Here is a 17461-nt window from a genome sequence, read left to right as displayed (position 1 = left end):
ATGTAATAGACTATTAAGGGCCACCTGTGTAGCCTTCAAATTTTCCAAAGTAACCATTGTGGGGTGATGTAGGTGAATTCTCTTAGCTCTCTGCAACTGGCGCTCTAAATTCAATATGCCCACAGCCCTCTTCTTATTCTTAGCACTACAGTAAGCTATAATAGCTCCCCGGATGACCGCCTTAGAGGCCATCCAGAACAACTCGGGTTGATGTGTGGCATGCCATTTATTATGTTCTATATAATGGTCCCAGTTCCGCTGCACATGTGACCGCAACCGTGTATCATGATATAGGCCCGCCGGGTATCTCCACCCCCTCTGTCCCGTAGTGTCTGTGGTAACTTTAATATCTGTCCATATCATAGCATGATCTGCCACTTCTTCTGGGCCTATATGTGCTGTGTCTACTAGGTGAAACATGTTGCGGGCTAGCAAAATATAGTCTATCCGGGCAAACGTGCCATGCGCCCTTGACCTGTGCGTGTAATCTTTCTCTCCTGGATGATAAATCCTCCACAGATCTACCAGATCAAGGGTCTTGGTGAATGACTGCAATTCTCTAGCCCGCACTCCTCTATACTGAGAATCCTTTGTGCTAGAACAATCTTGTCGGGGATCCAGGACTGCATTGAAATCCCCAACCACAATCAATTCTCCACCATGACTTTGCAGGCATTTCCCTGCTAGGTTGGCGAGAAAGGAAGCATCATGATTATTAGGCCCATATAAAACCAAAAGCAACAAGGTTCTCCCCGCTAACCAAACCTTCAACATGATATGGTCCCCCCGAGCCCCCCTCTCCAATACTGTAGCTTTATATGGGAGTCCCTTTCTAAATAGCACCGCCACCCCCCCCCCTTACGACTCTGTGTTGACGCTGCAAATACTTCTCCTACCCAATGTTTTTGTAATTTAGAATGTTCCAGATCAGTTAACCGCGTCTCTTGTAAGCACGCAATATCCGCTCTGTGTCTCTTAAGTGCAGAGAGTATCTTAGATCTTTTAATTGGGGAACTAATCCCACCCACGTTCCAAGATATTAGTCTAGTGGTCATCCTTTAAACCACCCCATTTCCAGTGTCCATGCTACGCCCCAGGTTTTACAGGTCTCCTCAGCTCCAAGACCCCACTCTCTAGTACGAACTCTAAAAGTACCTCCCAGTTCCATAATACACTTCTCCCGGTTCCCAGGTAATAAGTTCCGCTTCTCTTTAATGTCTAATACTTGTTCTCGTAATATAAACCCTTCTCCCTGAACCCCCTCAATCCCCCCCCCACCGTTCTAACCCTTCAGCCAGATTCCCAGGCCTAGCCCCGGAATTTAGCAAGAGAGCACCTAGCGTGTCGAGAGCCCCCAACTCCTATATATGGCACATATTTATAACTATAATTACTGCAACATTTAGCATTTTTGATATCTGGTCCCCTTTATATTACCAACACCTTTAGTCTCCTTCTAGCATGCCTTGATCTCGGAGGCTTGTTTTTGCTTCTTCCAGTGATTTAAAAGTCTGCCATTGTCCTTGAACTTGCACTTTCAGGGAGGCTGGGTACTGCAAAACAAATCGAACTTGCTTTTGGGCCAGCGATGAGCATATAGGGTGAAATTTACGTCGTCTCTCCTGCACTCCCGTTGAGTAATCCTGAAAGATCAGGATTTGCCGTCCTTCATGTTTTAATTCACCTCTACGTATCTTAAATCCCTGTAGGACTTCCATTTTATGACGATAATTGAGCAGCCGCGCAACCACCACTCTTGGTCGCTCCTGATTTTCTCTGTTTTGGCCAATTCGATGTGCCCTTTCAATGACCAACTGCCCAAAAGAGTCTGTCAAGGCCAATTCCTTAGATAACCATCCCGTGAGCCAATCCACCAGGTTCTTGTCAGGTATTTTCTCGGAAAGGCCCACTATCCGCACATTGTTCCTGCGGGAGCGATTTTCAAGATCTTCCAACTTATCCATGTGCTCTTGAAGCTGCCACTTTACCTCCCACAGATCTGTGCTGTAGCCTTGCGAATCATCTTCCAAGGCGGACACCCTGGTCTCTACATCCTCCATTCGGGTTTCCAAACCTTCTATTTTCGTATTGTAAGCGTCCAACTTTAAGTCTAAAGCGTCCCATTTTGGCTGCCAAGCATTTGCAACTGCGAGCGTTAACTGTTCGAGTTGCGACGCTGTAAAATTTTGGTGCGCCGGAAGCTGGTCCTCCGCCATTTTCGGGTCTGGCGCTAACACTTTGCTTTTCTCTTTTTCTTTTTTCCCCGTTCGTAGCGCCATTCCGGTTGGAGACTGTCTAAGATATTTGTCCATAAAGGTACGCCAGCTTTAAATTTTTCTTTTTAATCACTCGTGGTGCAGTATTCAAGCAATTTCTGGAGCGAGGGCCCAAGAGCTATAGCAGCGCACGTCCACTCAGCTCATCATGTCACGTGCTCCCCGAGTGCTCCCTTTATAATGACTGCCACAGCTTGCCACATTTCAGGCCTCTAACGCAAGATTCATAAGTTATATGGCCATACTGGCCATGTTCTCAGCTTGTGGACCCTGCATCTCTTTATTCAGAATTAGCCTCTAGTGAGGCATAAGGATAAACCCTATCAATAGCATTCAAATCTCAGAGGTAATTGATTTTAAAACTGAATCAGCTCAGAGTTTGACATAATAAAGTTTACAGTCATCAAAGGGTGAAGGGAGCTGTGGGATTATATTGCCAGTTCAGCTGGTGGCTTTCTAGGGCCCCTGCAATACCTTCCCTCACACTCACAGGAAGCGATATTCAGTGTCATTTAGGTGGGCAGGAGAGCATCCTCCTTGAGACAAGCACTGTCTTCATCCAGTCCCCAACAGGCCCAAGGAAGAATGTGGCGATTCATGCTGCAGCCAGCACATAATAGAAGTGAAGATATTCAGTGGTATTATCAAACATAGAGGAGGTGGCTTGAAGAACAATAAGATGATGTTCCAAAAGTCTTGGATGTTAAAGAATAAACGTTTAGACATTTGGAACATCGTCTTATCATTCTTTGAGTCACCTTCACTGTGTGTGTTGTGTCTAAATATCAGGCCACATGTTCTCAATCACTTGCACGGGTTGGTCACCCAGAGCAGTCATTTGACCAATGCTACATGTCACTACCATTGATGCTAAAACCAAGACTTTCTTCATATTAATCTATATAACTTCCCTTTTATAACACTTTCATAAATGGAATGCACTGCATGGCTACTGTGTGAGTAGCACGTGAGCTCTTACTGCTAGATCAATGGGTGGCGGTAAGGGCTTAGGCAGTAAATAAGTACGCACTAGTTTTAATATTAGCGCTGGCCTATTTCCCAGCCCCTTAAAAAATAGTCTTTTTCTGACCCGTGGTAAAAATTGGCCCAGCATGCGCCTAAACGATGCGCTCACACTACTGCAGGCCAATTTTTCCCGTGGCTTTGTAAAAGGCCCTCTTAGCTATTTGATCTTACTGATCCAAAGTGACGCTGCAGTTCTACTGCAGTCCAACTAGTAAGTAAGTTTTTATTGTCAACATGTGGAAATTAATTATCCATTCCCCATATGTCTCTTATTATATTTTGTATTTATACTTTCACTGTTACATTATCTTTTTCAGCAATTATTATTAGACATATCTCTATTAAGTTGCAACACAAAGATTTAATCATTAGTTTAATTTAACTACCTCCCATGGTTATCTTTTCTGGGGGGGGGGGGGGGGTTAATAATATTTTATAATATTGGCTTTATTAAATGGTCAAACCTATAAATGTGCCTGGGACACCTATATCACTAGTTCTGAATGCAAACAAAAGCATTAATACTTGACTAGATTCATTGATCTGAAGTGGTGCAGTAGTCTAAGTTACAGCTGACCCTTTACCTTTGCGCTTCATACTATACGGGTTCAGTTCCCAAATAACATTTTTTACACACATTTGTTGTCTGTTTTCAGTTCTAATGTGTTATCCATATTCTCCATATATACTACCATGGTTTATCAACATTTTTGTTGCCATAATATCTCTTCTAAAAGGATCATAGGTGCATATTTCCTTTTCATAGCAAAGTTCATTCTTCAGCGGGCCCGATCGCAGGGAAGTCCCCTTGTTTTCCAATTGGTTCTGGCATATGCAAATTGGCTTTAGCTTTTTTAGTTTCAGTAAGGTCCCTCACCTCTGTTGTTTTTTAGGAGCCTTTTTTTATATCAGTTGACACCATCACACACATAACCCACTTTTTTATGCAGTTTTTTCACTCTATATTGCTTTGTTTGGTTCCTCCTTTTTTAATATTTATACACATAACCCCACTTTGTTCAATGCAGTTTTCAGCAATCTTATGCTGTTATTTCTGTTCATTCATTCAGTTGCTGCATTCTTTCTTTTGTTCAGCTTTCTGTTCACTTGTTGATTTGTTTATCTTCTTTGAGCTAAGAGTACCCAATTGTGCTTTTTTTTAATCACTGGTTTTGCATGTTTTCTCCAGTATCATCTTTTCATCTCAAACTGCAGCTGACAGGTTTGTTTTGTTCAAATGCATTTATCCTAATTTGTTTGTTCTCATATTGATATGTGGGTGCACTCTATAAGTTCTGGCTTGTTTTACACCTTTTATAGCTCAAATAGATTTAATTATTACTCCAGTTTGTTGAATTTTCCAATTTTTCTACACACGTGTGTTCTGTAAGATGCCATCTGATTTTCTTTTTCATTTAACATTTCTCTAGTGTCACCAGACTCATTTACAAATTTACACAAGCACTGTTGTCACGTACCTTTCAGGTTAGTTTCATTACTGGTCCAGCATTACTTATTTCTGGATGTTTTGGGGGAGCCACACTTATTTTATTGATTGTATCTAGGTTTTATTTATGCTATAATTTATTTATTTATGTTTAATAAATTGTTCTTAACTTAATGCTGTATGTACATATTAATATTTATTGTTTTATTGTTGTTGTTTTTAGAGCATTTTGACTCCTGAGACAGGTGGTTCTCTACTGAAACACGGCCCCATGTTGGGTCCTTCCAATGTGGGTGCTTTGTCAATAAAATTTTGGTTGTTTACATCTGACTGCTGAAAGTTCTTTGGTCCACACCTACTCTTTCCTCTAGGTACTACATTTGATGTTGTTTTTTGCCCTAGAACAGTGATGCAGAATTTTGGTAGTTACATGCATACGTGCACACAAACACATATAAATGCCATTATTCTAAATGTTTATATGCATAATCAGCATATAAATGTTAACAGCTATTTTATAGAATTTCTCCCTAAGGAGGTAATTCTATAAAGGATGTGCAAAGTTAGGTGCCTAAAATCTAAGCTAGTATTCTATAACAGAAAAAGTTTCTCTCATTATCTGGATAGGTGTGCTGGTCATAGGCACATAAAAGAAAAAGAGGATATTTTCCTAAAAATTTAAAAAATCTGGAAGACATATCTGAAGAAGCCCAAAAGGAGGACATACTCTCTTAAAAGAGGATATATGGTAAAATCTTACTGCTCTTATCATGAGACTAGTCCTATTTTTATTTCAGACACGCGTATTGGATGCGCACCGAGTGGCACTTGATGCACATAGGTCATTACTGCTCGGTTACTGCGTGAGTCTTTACCGCTAGGTCAATGGCTGGCAGTAAGGTCTCAGACCCAAAATGGACATGTGGCAATTTTGATTTTTGCCACATGTCCATTTTCAGCAAAAATTTTTAAAAGCCCTTTTATACAGGCGCGCTGAAAAATGGATCGGCGCACTCCCAAAACCCACGCCTACACTACTGCAAGCCATTTTTCAGCGCACCTTAGTAAAAGGACCCCTTAAATATATGTTGGAGCCAAGTATGAAAACATGTTTTCCTTTTTTTAATTTTTCAACATTTCTTTCTACCTGAATCATTCATGATTCATGGAATTTGTTACTCATATATGAGACCTGAAAAGCAAACAGGATGGGGAGCATACATTTAGGATGACTAGATGTTGCTTATTATCAAGTTAACTTCAAAGCATAATAACACAGAAGAGTATTAAAGGCATCATTTTTTCCAATCACACTTCTGCATGACATATGACCTGTTCCTATGGAATTAGGACACTTTTTGTGTTTTGTGGTGCCAGGTAATTTTCAATATAATTTATTGCAAATTCATCCACTTGTTAGCCATTTATCACCTTGGCAACTGGACATTTTTGCTATAATGTCAGACAACTAAAATATGGAATGTATGATTAAATCCTTTTGATCTGATCTGCCAGTACTGAAATCACTTGTGAACAAAATTATTATTATTAGTGTCAGTAGTATTATTTACTTAGGGCAACTTTTACAAAGCGGCGCTACCATTTAGCATGCGTGGGATTTGAATGGGCTTTTTCGCATTCAGCACCCTGCTAATTGGTAGCAATGCATTGTAAAAGGAGCCTTTAATCATTTGTATAGAGTATATTGTCACGGAACCTGAGATGGTGAGCCCTTGGGCTGCAGCCAGGCTGCAGCAGACAAGTCCTCTGGGGGAGGCACAGAGCAGAGGCGAACCAGGCACAGAATACCAACAGGATAACAGACATGGCAAATAGACAGAGCACACTCAAGATAAGCAAAAAGCAAGACAATACATAAGGCAGGAACAGGATTCAGGATTCTCAAACAGGATTCAGGAACGGGCTTGGCTTAGCTTGCTGGAACAGGATTCTGGAACAGACTTGGCTTGGTTGGAACAGGATTCTGGATTGGGCTTTGGCTGGAACAGGATTCTGGAATGGGCTTGGTTTGGCAGGGAACAGGGACAGAACTAGCTTAAACACACAACAGGAACAGAACTTGACTGACATACAGAACTCAAGGATAAGGGAAGCCACTCATAGGAACACTCTAGGCTCTACCATACAGCACTCAGGGAAAGAGAAGCCACTCAAAGGAATACTCAAGAGTGTGCCACTAGGCACTCAAGGGAAAAGGGAACCCATTTGTCGCGTCTCTCGCGCTTGCCGCGCTCTCGAGGACCTTGGCATACTTTCAGGCTTCTTCCCCGGGAGCACGGGGTTTGTGAGTCCATAGGCCACTACCGTGGAGCAGCAGTGGCAGGCAAGATCACCTTCCAGGTGGAGATGAGACAAGACTGGACCGGAACCCCGGACTGGAGTTCTACACAGGAACACTCGGAACTGGAACGCACCGGACGGGTGCGCACTGGAGTGTGGCCCGCTGGACTGGACACACTGGAGTGGCCCCACTGGACTGGAACATATAGGAGTGAAACCCACTGGCCTGGAACACACTGGAGCGGAACCCGCGGAACTGGAACACCCTGGACCTAGGCTTCACCTACACTTGACCGCCTTTCCCCGAGGGTTGAGCCCTCAGGTTCTGGCAGCCGGTAGGACTTACAGGGAAACCCGGAACTGGCACTTGCAAGCCGGAACAGCAGGAATGAAGATCCAGGAGTGCCCCCTGGCACCTAGGCGAAGACAAGGCAGGCAGGCAGGGACTGTCCGGGTTCCGGCAGTCGGCAGGTTTAACACAATGACTAGTAAACTGTACCCAGGCTAATAGGAATGCTATACCCAGGCAAACCAGTCATACACAAGAAACATACACGGAGCAAACTCAGGAGACTTGTAAGGCTATACACCAGCTAACAACTAAGCTGTGCCCAAGCTAACAAGTCATGCACTGGAAACAAACACAGAACACTAGCAAAGCTTTACACAGGCTACAAGCCACACGGTGCCTAAGCTGGCTAGTCTACCACTAGGAACAATCACAGTCTCGGGATAGTGGCTAGCAAGGGCGGCTAGTCTAACACTAGGAACAATCACAGTCTCGGGATAGTGGCTAGCAAGGGCGGCTAGTCTCACACTAGGAACAAACACAGAGAACTAGCAAAGCTATGCACAGGCTAACAAGCCACACGGTGCCTAAGCTGGCTAGTCTACCACTAGGAACAATCACAGTCGCGGGATAGTGGCTAGCAAGGGCGGCTAGTCTAACACTAGGAACAAACACAGAGAACTAGCAGAGCTATGCACAGGCTAACAAGCCACACGGTGCCTAAGCTGGCTAGTCTACCACTAGGAACAATCACAGTCTCGGGATAGTGGCTAGCAAGGGCGGCTAGTCTAACACTAGGAACAATCACAGTGAACTAGCAGAGCTATGCACAAGCTACAAGCCAGACGGTGCCTAAGCTAGCTAGTCTAAACAAACACAGAGCACTAGCAAAGCTATACACAGGCTACAAGCCAGACGGTGCCTAAGCTAGCTAGTCTAAACAAACACAGAGCACTAGCAAAGCTATACACAGGCTACAAGCCAGACGGTGCATAAGCTAGCTAGTCTACACAAACACAGAGCACTAGCAAAGCTATACACAGGCTACAAGCCAGATGGTGCCTAAGCTAGCTAGTCTAAACAAACATAGAACACTAGCAAAGCTATACACAGGCTACAAGCCAGATGGTGCCTAAGCTAGCTAGTCTAAACAAACATAGAAACTCACACAGAGCAAACACTGAAACCATGTACAGAGCACTCTATACACCAGGACCTTTAGATGAGATGCAAAGGCCAGGGCTGTAGTCTCTAAGTCATTAATAAAGCCCTTCAACACCAGAGCCACAGCTGCAGCAATCACCTTGCAACCAAACAGAGCTTGACACACAGAGCAGTCAGCCCATAGGAAGGAACAGCGGGAGCCATCTTGGATACTGGCAAAGAGGAGGAGGCGGCAGCCATCTTGGAAGAGGCATAGCCCACACAGGTGAGGTTCAGTAGGGCAATCAGCACACAGAGCCAGAGAGAACCTAAGACAGACACAGAGACAAGCAGAAGCCAGCACAGACACTCACTCCCAGAAACAGGGTAAGTCTGAGGGTTGTCACGGCCACGGACATGACACCATTCATAGGAATACACTAGGCTGTGCCACACAGCGCTCAAGGGAAAAGGGGAGCCAACTATAGGAATATACACTAGGCTGTACCATACAGCACTCAGGGAAAAGGGGAAGCCAGTCATAGGAACACTCTAAGGTGTACCTTACAGCACTCAGGGAAAAAGGAATCCACACATAAGAATACACAAGGCTGTGCCACAGAATCAAATAACAGACACTAGAGACAAAGGGAAAAATCAAACAAACAGGGAAAGCTGCTTTTACATACACAAATCAGATGAGGAAGAATGATCACAGGAATCAGGAGACAGACACAACAGACAAAGAGTTAGAGCAGGCTAAAGGAAGGGCTGCTTCTAAAACACATCAGAAAGAAGCAGGGCTTACACTGCAGTCAAAAGTATAAAGCATACAAAGGAAAAAACAAACAATGTTCTTACCAGAACTCAGCCAGTACACACAGCCAGGTAGGGAAGGGAAAGGCAGGCAGAGAGAGCATACCCTGCTGCATGGGAGCAAGGTAATCAATGAAAGCAGCTAGGCTGTGAAGGCAAAGTAATCAAGAAATGCAGCTGGGCTGGCAACAACCAGCTCTCTGAACAGTGAAAGGTAACAAGGAAAACCACACAAGGAAACAAAACAGAACCTTGCTTGGAAGCAAAGTTAACAGGCTAGTAATCCATACAGGTTTAAAGCAGAACAACACATACAGAGAAACAAAAGAGGGCTTTAAGCAAAGCAACCCACACAGAGGAAGAAGGCTTTGCTTGAAAGCAAACCTAACAAGAAGGTAATCCATACAATTTCAAAGCAAAACCACTCGCTCAGGGCTGTGCCCAAAGACACAGATTAACAAGAAGACCAATTCCCCCAGAATCAAACACCAGTACAACAAGAAAAAGGAAAATAGACTTGTTGCAAAAGCAATGTAGAAAAGCTCCCTGGGTCCTTATAAATGAGTAGGCTGATGATGTCACAAGTAAGAAATGAAGCAGAAGCAGGGAGACCAAAGCGAGGCTTGGTACAGGAAGAACAACAACAGGAAAAAAGGCAGACTGGAGCGGTCACAGAGCTAGATACAGAGAAACAGTAGGTCTGAACATAAGGACACAGCCACAATCATGACATCATTTGTTTTACCTCCTAATGATCATAAGATATCAAGGCTGTTTACAATAGGGAAGGGGGATGGGACTTGATGTACTGCCTTTCTGTGGTTACAATCAATCTGCAGGTCATAACCTAGAAGTTTTGCAAAATGTCTACCTATTTTCAGTGCTGGCACTGCACCATCCCACACTGACATTAGTGAGGGTGGAGGACACCCTCTCAGCTTAGAAGGAACATTAGTGGCATTGCCTGGTAAATAGCTGCTGAATAGTGGCCAAGTGTGATTTAGGTAGGAAGGATCTTCTCCTGAATGCATAAATTACATTGAATATTGACCCCATTTGGGTCAATATTCAGCTCAGAGTGGTCAATGTTTGTTTGTTTTTTAAACACTGAGCAAAAAGAAAATGGCAAAAAATCTTCCATCAATAATCTTTTCAACTACTAAAACTCAAAAAAGTGGAAAGAGATACTAAACCATGTCCGCTACAATACAAATTCACCCATACTATGGCAGGAGGAAAAAGACCCCAGAAATAGCAAAGAGTCTTTTTTACCACTTCATTCAATGTGGTTTAGAATGCCTGATTTTAGCGATAAATCAGTCACTAGTCAAAAAATCTCCTACCTGCCAGCCTTTTTTTTTTTGGTTATTTTATTTATGATTTTACAAGTTTACATCCATTATACATGTAAAGGATATTAGAAATATTAAGAGACAAAGAAAAATCTCTCCATACAGAAATCATTCAGACTAGCATTCTTCTTACATTGACCACAATATTGGGACAAGATACTGGGAAATATAAATTTCAAAGAAAATTCTACCTAACTATTAAATTCAGTCTGCCAGCCTTTTAATCTTTATTCTTGCTGGTCCAACTTTAAAGGTACAAAATCTTCTTTATAATGTCATCATTTTTTAAATTATTTTTTATTTTGTTAACTATTATGCCCATTAAAAGCAATGAGTGGGAAACAAAATTTTCATGACACTTATCTTGACTCAAACATGCTGGATCCCGGAGGGGGCGGAGCAAGATGGCGGCGGTACCACCTGTCTGCATCGGTGACTAGGTCAACGCTGCTGGAGATTGAAATTACTCTTGGGTTTATTTTTATTTTCTTCAAAGATTTTTTCCTTTTTTTCTTACCTCTGTGATGCCGCATACCAAGAGAAAGGGGACCGTTAGACCGGCGGCCCAGTCGGCGCTAACATCAACGCCCTTCCAGCAGAAGCTTGACCAGTTCCTGATGCGACATTCCACTGCACAGATTGGAGGTCCTGCTGATATTACGGCGTTAGGAGACGCCGAAATCTTGGGTCTAGACACGTCGTTGTCCCCTCCAAATATTCGCCCACCTTTGCAACCGGCGACGCTCGACTTCGAGGGTGGAACGCCGATACCGGAAGTCGGAGCAAGCGCTACACCGTTGGGCCAGAAAGTCGGTCTGTTTGCCGGGGCTTCCCTGCCATCGGAGCCAGAGGGCATAATTGCCTCTCAGGAGAGTCCAATTACATCCAAGGCCTCGAATGCAAAGGTAACGCTGGAGACGATATGGGAGGTGCTCCAGCGTCTGGATAATACGATGAGGACTTCAACTAGCAAGATTGATTTGCTGACTGAAAAGGTACAGACTTTAAATACTGCATTTACTACAATGAAAAGTGAGGTCAATGAACAAATAAATCTTTTGAATACTGATTCCACCAAAATGAAAGAAACAACTGTCAAGCTGATACAGGATAATACACTGATTCATAATAGACTTGAATACTTTGAAAACTTTAACCAAAGATTGAATCTCCGATTGTTAAATTTTCCTAGGATATCAGTGTATTCACCCATGGATATCTTTAAAAGATTTTTGATGGAAAATTTAAAGTTTACCTCTGATAATATTCCACCTTTGAGTAAAATTTATTACTTACCATCTAAAAGATTAAATGATGAATTACAGAATCCGCAAGGTGACTTAAATGTATCAGAACTTTTGGAAACCTCCTTGACCTCCGAAACTAATAGACAAACCCTTTTGGTATCTTTTGTGTTCCAACAGGACTTGGAGCTAGTGAGAAAACTGGCTCTAAGAAACTTACAAAACCCCTTTTATGGGGGAAAAATCTGGGTTTTCCCAGACGTTACTAAAACTACACAAATAAAAAGAAAGGAATTCTTGCTTTTACGACCAGCAGTTTTGTCATTGGGTGCCTCTTTCAATCTAAACTACCCGTGTAAATGCATTGTAAAATATTTGGATGTAAAATATGTTTTCTTTGTACCAGATCACTTAAAACAATTTATTGCACAAAAGAATATTATGAAGGCTGTTTGAAGCCAACTTGTATTAACTTTAGGGAATGTAATGAAGATTTTCAGTGGAAATATCCGTTAAGCTTTACTTATTATTTACTATTCTTGAAAGCTCTTCTCCTGAGTTATCGGCATACCCCCCATTATGGTGGTCTAAGACAAGATGTCTATTTTCTTTTAACTTCTTGTGAGAAATTTTCTTTGTAAACCAAATTAATCTGTTTTTCTTGTTCAAGTACTTAAGCTTGTAAAATATATAAAAGGATAAATAAAAGAATTTAAAAAACATGCTGGATCCCAACAGGTACCCGTTTCACCAAGGCTTTGTCAGGGGATCAAATCCAGCTGTCACTTGAAAAATAAAAACTAGCATAATATGGTGTGGATCTTCACATTTTAAAAACACTGGCCACCTCAGGCTTTTTTCAACTCAATATTTAGCACGCAACTGTACCAGTTCTGAATGTCCAGGTCTAATGTGGTTGCTGGCACTTATCCAGGTACCCAAGATATTCAAACTGGTACCCACACAAAATTAGTACAACCTTTTTGCTAGCCTAACTTTATGTGGATTGTAATCCATTTAGTGCACTGAGGGGCCCTTTTACTAAGCCATGTAAGCGTCTATGCGCGCCCAACATGCGCCAAAATGGAGTTACCACCTGACTACCATGTGGCTCTTGCAGTAATTTCAGTTTTGGTGTGTGTCCGATATGCACATCTGAAAAATATTTTTTATTTTCAATCACGCGTAATGGACGCGCGCCAAGTGGCATTTGATGCACGTAAGTGATTACCACCCAGATTTTTTACTGCTAGGTCAATGGCTGGTGGTAAGGTCTCAGTCCCAAAATGGACGCACAGCAATTTTGATTTTGCCACACATCCATTTTTGGGGGGAAAAAGGCCTTTTTTACAGGTGCGCTGAAAAATGGATTAGCACGTGCCCAAAACCCGTACCTACACTACTGCAAGCCATTTTTCAGTGTGCCTTTGTAAAAGGACCCCTTAGTGCACTGAATATTGCTGCTAACCAGGTAACTTCCATCTTCACCCTGATTCTGCCCCAGTACTTCCCAGATAGCGCCAGGGCAGTCTGACTGGAATTTCAGTGGTACTACCTGCTAAATGCCACTGAAAATCTGGGTATGACCCAGTGAGCAGGACTTATCTGGGTAGAAGCCACCCCTGCCTAGATAAGTCCCACTAAATATCAGACCCATAATTTTAAACAGAAGTAAATGGGGAGTCAATGTAGTGTTTTTGAAGTTACATAATGATCAATAAAAAAAAGACATTCTTCTAACGTTTGAACAGACTCCAATGGAGAGAAATCATTCAGTGCAAGATCCATGAGAAGCAGTTTACAGCCATCCAAGGGGAGGTAATCAGAATGCCCATAAGCGTTCTGGTGGAATATAAGTTGCCCAATTTATGCCACTGACATTTTGCTTTAATGGGCCTAAGCAATTCTATACCCAAATTGTTAAAATTAATGTGTTTTCAATTTATCTTGAGGTAGAAAAATTAATCGGTCCAAACGTGAAGCTGTTCTATTGCCTGCCCTTTTACTAATCCGCGAAGGTGCCTACGTGCGCCAATTTGGAGTTACAACCCAGCTACCTCGTAGCCCTTGCTGTAATTTCATTTTATACGCGTGTCCGCTACGCACGCCAGAAAATATATTTTATTTTCTGGCATGTGGTGAAAATCGGGCAGTAACTCCAACTTGACGCGTGTAGGTGATTACCGCACACTTAATGCAAGAGACCTTACCACTAAGTCAATGGCTGACAGGAAGGTCTCAAACCCAAAATGCAGGTGCACCAATTTTTATTTTGCCGCACGCCCATTTTTGGCAAAAATAAAAAAAGATATTTTTTTACAGGTGCACTAAAAAATGGATCTGCGTGCGCTCAAAACCCACACCTACCCTACCGTAAGCCATGTTTCAGTGCACCTGGGTGAATAGGGTCTAAAATACTTTGGACCCTGTTTACTAAGCTGTGCTAAGGGTGCGCTAGTGTTTTTAGCTCGGCTAAAAACTCTAGCGCGCCTTAGTAAAAGGGCCTTTTGTGTCAGTACTTAAATATTAACTGTCTGGTAGCCCAGATACCCTTACTACTCTGGTTATTTTGTTAAAGAGCTCAGGGGTCCTTTTACTAAACCACAGCAAAAAGTGGCCTGAGGTAGTGTGGGTGCGTATTTTTGGCATGCGCCAGGCCAGCTTTTACTGCATCTGGGAAAAAGGCTTTTTTTTACAATGGGCTGGGAAAAGGGCCTGCGGAAAAATTGAAACAACCCATTGATCTATTGATAAGGGCTCATGCGCTACACATGCAGTGACTGGTCAGCGAGCACCAACTGCGGATTAAAGCTGGGTACGCCGTGCGTGGTAGGAAATAAAAAATAATTTGTCCCGGCAGTATGGGCGCCCACCAAATCTGAAATTACCACCAGGGGGGTATGCTAGCCTGGTGGTAATCTCATTTTTGCATGTGTTACATGCTCGTAGAACTTTCCACACCTTTGTAAAAGTGCCCCTCAATTACTTTTTCTCGACAAGATCTCTGACCTGTTACTTTCAAGATACTGTGTTATCTTTTCTTGTGTCCAAGTTTTTTCTTGCTGGTTAGAGCTAACATATTGTAATGGTAGTATTAATTCAGTGATTTTACATCTTCTTAAGCTGCTTCATCTATTACTAGAATTCCTATTTACTTTTAAGTGAAGGGAACTTTGCCCGGTCCTCTCCTACACCTTCCTCTCCCACCCTTCTTCTCTCCCTGGGACTGAGGCCTACCTCAATTGCTTCTCTATGCATTATCTGCGGTGTTAGATTAAAAGAAATAGAGAGTGAGATTTCAAAATTCGCTGGAGTCCTGCTCCTACTATTCTGCATCTCTTCTATGATCTGGTGCTTTCAGTTCTCCACACTCTCCTTTTCAGTCCATGCATCGCTGCTATCCTTACCACTAGCACCCTCATCTTGAACGTTAATCAAGTGCCCCAGACCAGAGTTGTACCTAGGTGGGGTGCAAGGGGAGCAACCGCTCCCGCAAACAGATTTTGAATGAAATAGCGCCTATGTGAATTGGGCCTGCAGCAGTGGCGTAGCCAGAAGTCAATTTTTGGGTGGGCCAACAGGTTGGATGGGTGGGCACTAGACAGTGGTGTGCTGGTAAATGTTTAACAATAGGCTCTCTCCCTGGTCCACCTCTGCACCCCCCCCCCCCCCCCCCCCCACCATCCACCTGTGCACCTCCCCTCAAAATTGCAGAGCTGGCTATAGCCGGGGAGAGAGCCTGGGGGTGGGGGGCAATGCATTACTGTCTCCAGGAAAAAAAAATTAAATGATCCCAGGTTCCAATTTAATTCATGTTTAATGTGGGATAAAATGCCATAAATAAGTAAATAAATATAAACTTTTAATGTTGAGCACCTGATTCTCAAAGTGGACATATTCCAAACACTATAATGAAAATAAAATGATTTTTTTTCTACCTTTGTTGTCAGGTGACTGTTTTTCTGATCATGCTGACCCAGTATCCGATTCTGCTGCTATCTGTCCTCTTAACTCCGTTTCCAGGGCTTCCTTTCCATTTATTTGTTTACTTTCCGCCTTTCTTCTTCATTTCTTGTCCTACATCCGTAAGTAAAAGCTGGATCCTCCGCAAACTTGACTGTCCAGTGGATCCAGCTTTTGCCTATTTTCTTCATCCATGTGAAGTTTTTCTACTCTCTTCCTTTTCTGTTATCTCATCTCCTTCCTCACACCTCCCTCCCCCTCCATGTCCAGCAACCTCCTCTCCCCTTCCCTCCATCCAGCAACCCTCCTCTCCCCTTCTTCCACCATGTCCAGCAACCCTCCTCTCCCCTTCTTCCACCATGTCCAGCAACCCTCCTCTCCCCTTCCCTCCATCCAGCAACCCTCCTCTCCCCTTCTTCCACCATGTCCAGCATCCCTCCTCTCCCCTTCCCTCCATCCAGCAACCCTCTTCTCCCCTTCTTCCACCATGTCCAGCAACCCTCCTCTCCCCTTCCCTCCATCCAGCAACCCTCCTCCCCCCTTCTTCCACCATGTCCAGCAACCCTCCTCTCCCCTTCTTCCACCATGTCCAGCAACCCTCCTCTCCCCTTCCCTCCATCCAGCAACCCTCCTCTCCCCTTCTTCCACCATATCCAGCAACCCTCCTCTCCCCTTCTTCCACCATGTCCAGCAACCCTCCTCTCCCCTTCCCTCCATCCAGCAACCCTCCTCTCCCCTTCTTCCACCATGTCCAGCAACCCTCCTCTCCCGTCTGCCCTGTTTCCTTCCTCCCCCCCCCCCCCCCGCCGTACCTTTAAATATTACAGTTTTGCTGGAGTTGCGGGTAGCCAGCATTGAAGAAATTGGCAGGCTTACGCCGGTTCTAGCAGCGCTTCCCTCTTCCCTCGTTGCAAGTCGGATGATGGCTCTGCCCTCTTCTGACGTATTTCCTGTATCTACGAGGGCGGAGCCATCATCCGACTTGCAACGAGGGAAGAGGGAAGCGCTGCTAGAACCAGCGTAAGCCTGCCAATATCTTCAATGCCAGCTGCCCGCGATTCCAGCAAAACTGTAATATTTAAAGGTACGGCGGGGGGCGGGGCAGTGGCGGGCTGGGGAGGCAGATGCGGGATCGGAGCTCAGCCTGCTCCCTCCGCTCCGCTGCCTCCACTGCTGGGTGGGCCTGAACCAAAACTGGGTGGGCCTGGGCCCACCTAGGCCCACCCGTGGCTACGCCCCTGGCCTGCAGCATCGCACCAGCAGCTATTTTATAAAAGATCTGCCCCAGACCTGTCATGCTGCCTGGTGCCTTTGTTGCTCTCCCTCCTCTGGGATTTTGCAGCAGCCATTTTTTTCTCAGGTGCCATGTATTCTTCAGCTGGAATTGCACTAGCCATGGTACCTCGAGCATCTTTACCTGTGATAAAAAGAGGTAAAACTTACTCTGTGGGCCAGATCCACCCACTGGCAAGAAAAGTAGAATGAGTCACAAAAGCAAGCTCTGCAAGCTAGATCTGATTCACAGGCTGTAGTTTGGAGACGCTAGCTATAATTAGATCTTCTCAAGGTCAAAGGAAAGGAAGAGCAGTCCAGATAAGTGTATA

This window comes from Microcaecilia unicolor, chromosome 1 (assembly GCF_901765095.1).
Source record: "Microcaecilia unicolor chromosome 1, aMicUni1.1, whole genome shotgun sequence".
Lineage (NCBI taxonomy): Eukaryota > Metazoa > Chordata > Amphibia > Gymnophiona > Siphonopidae > Microcaecilia > Microcaecilia unicolor.
Note: the sequence above shows the minus strand (reverse complement) of the source record.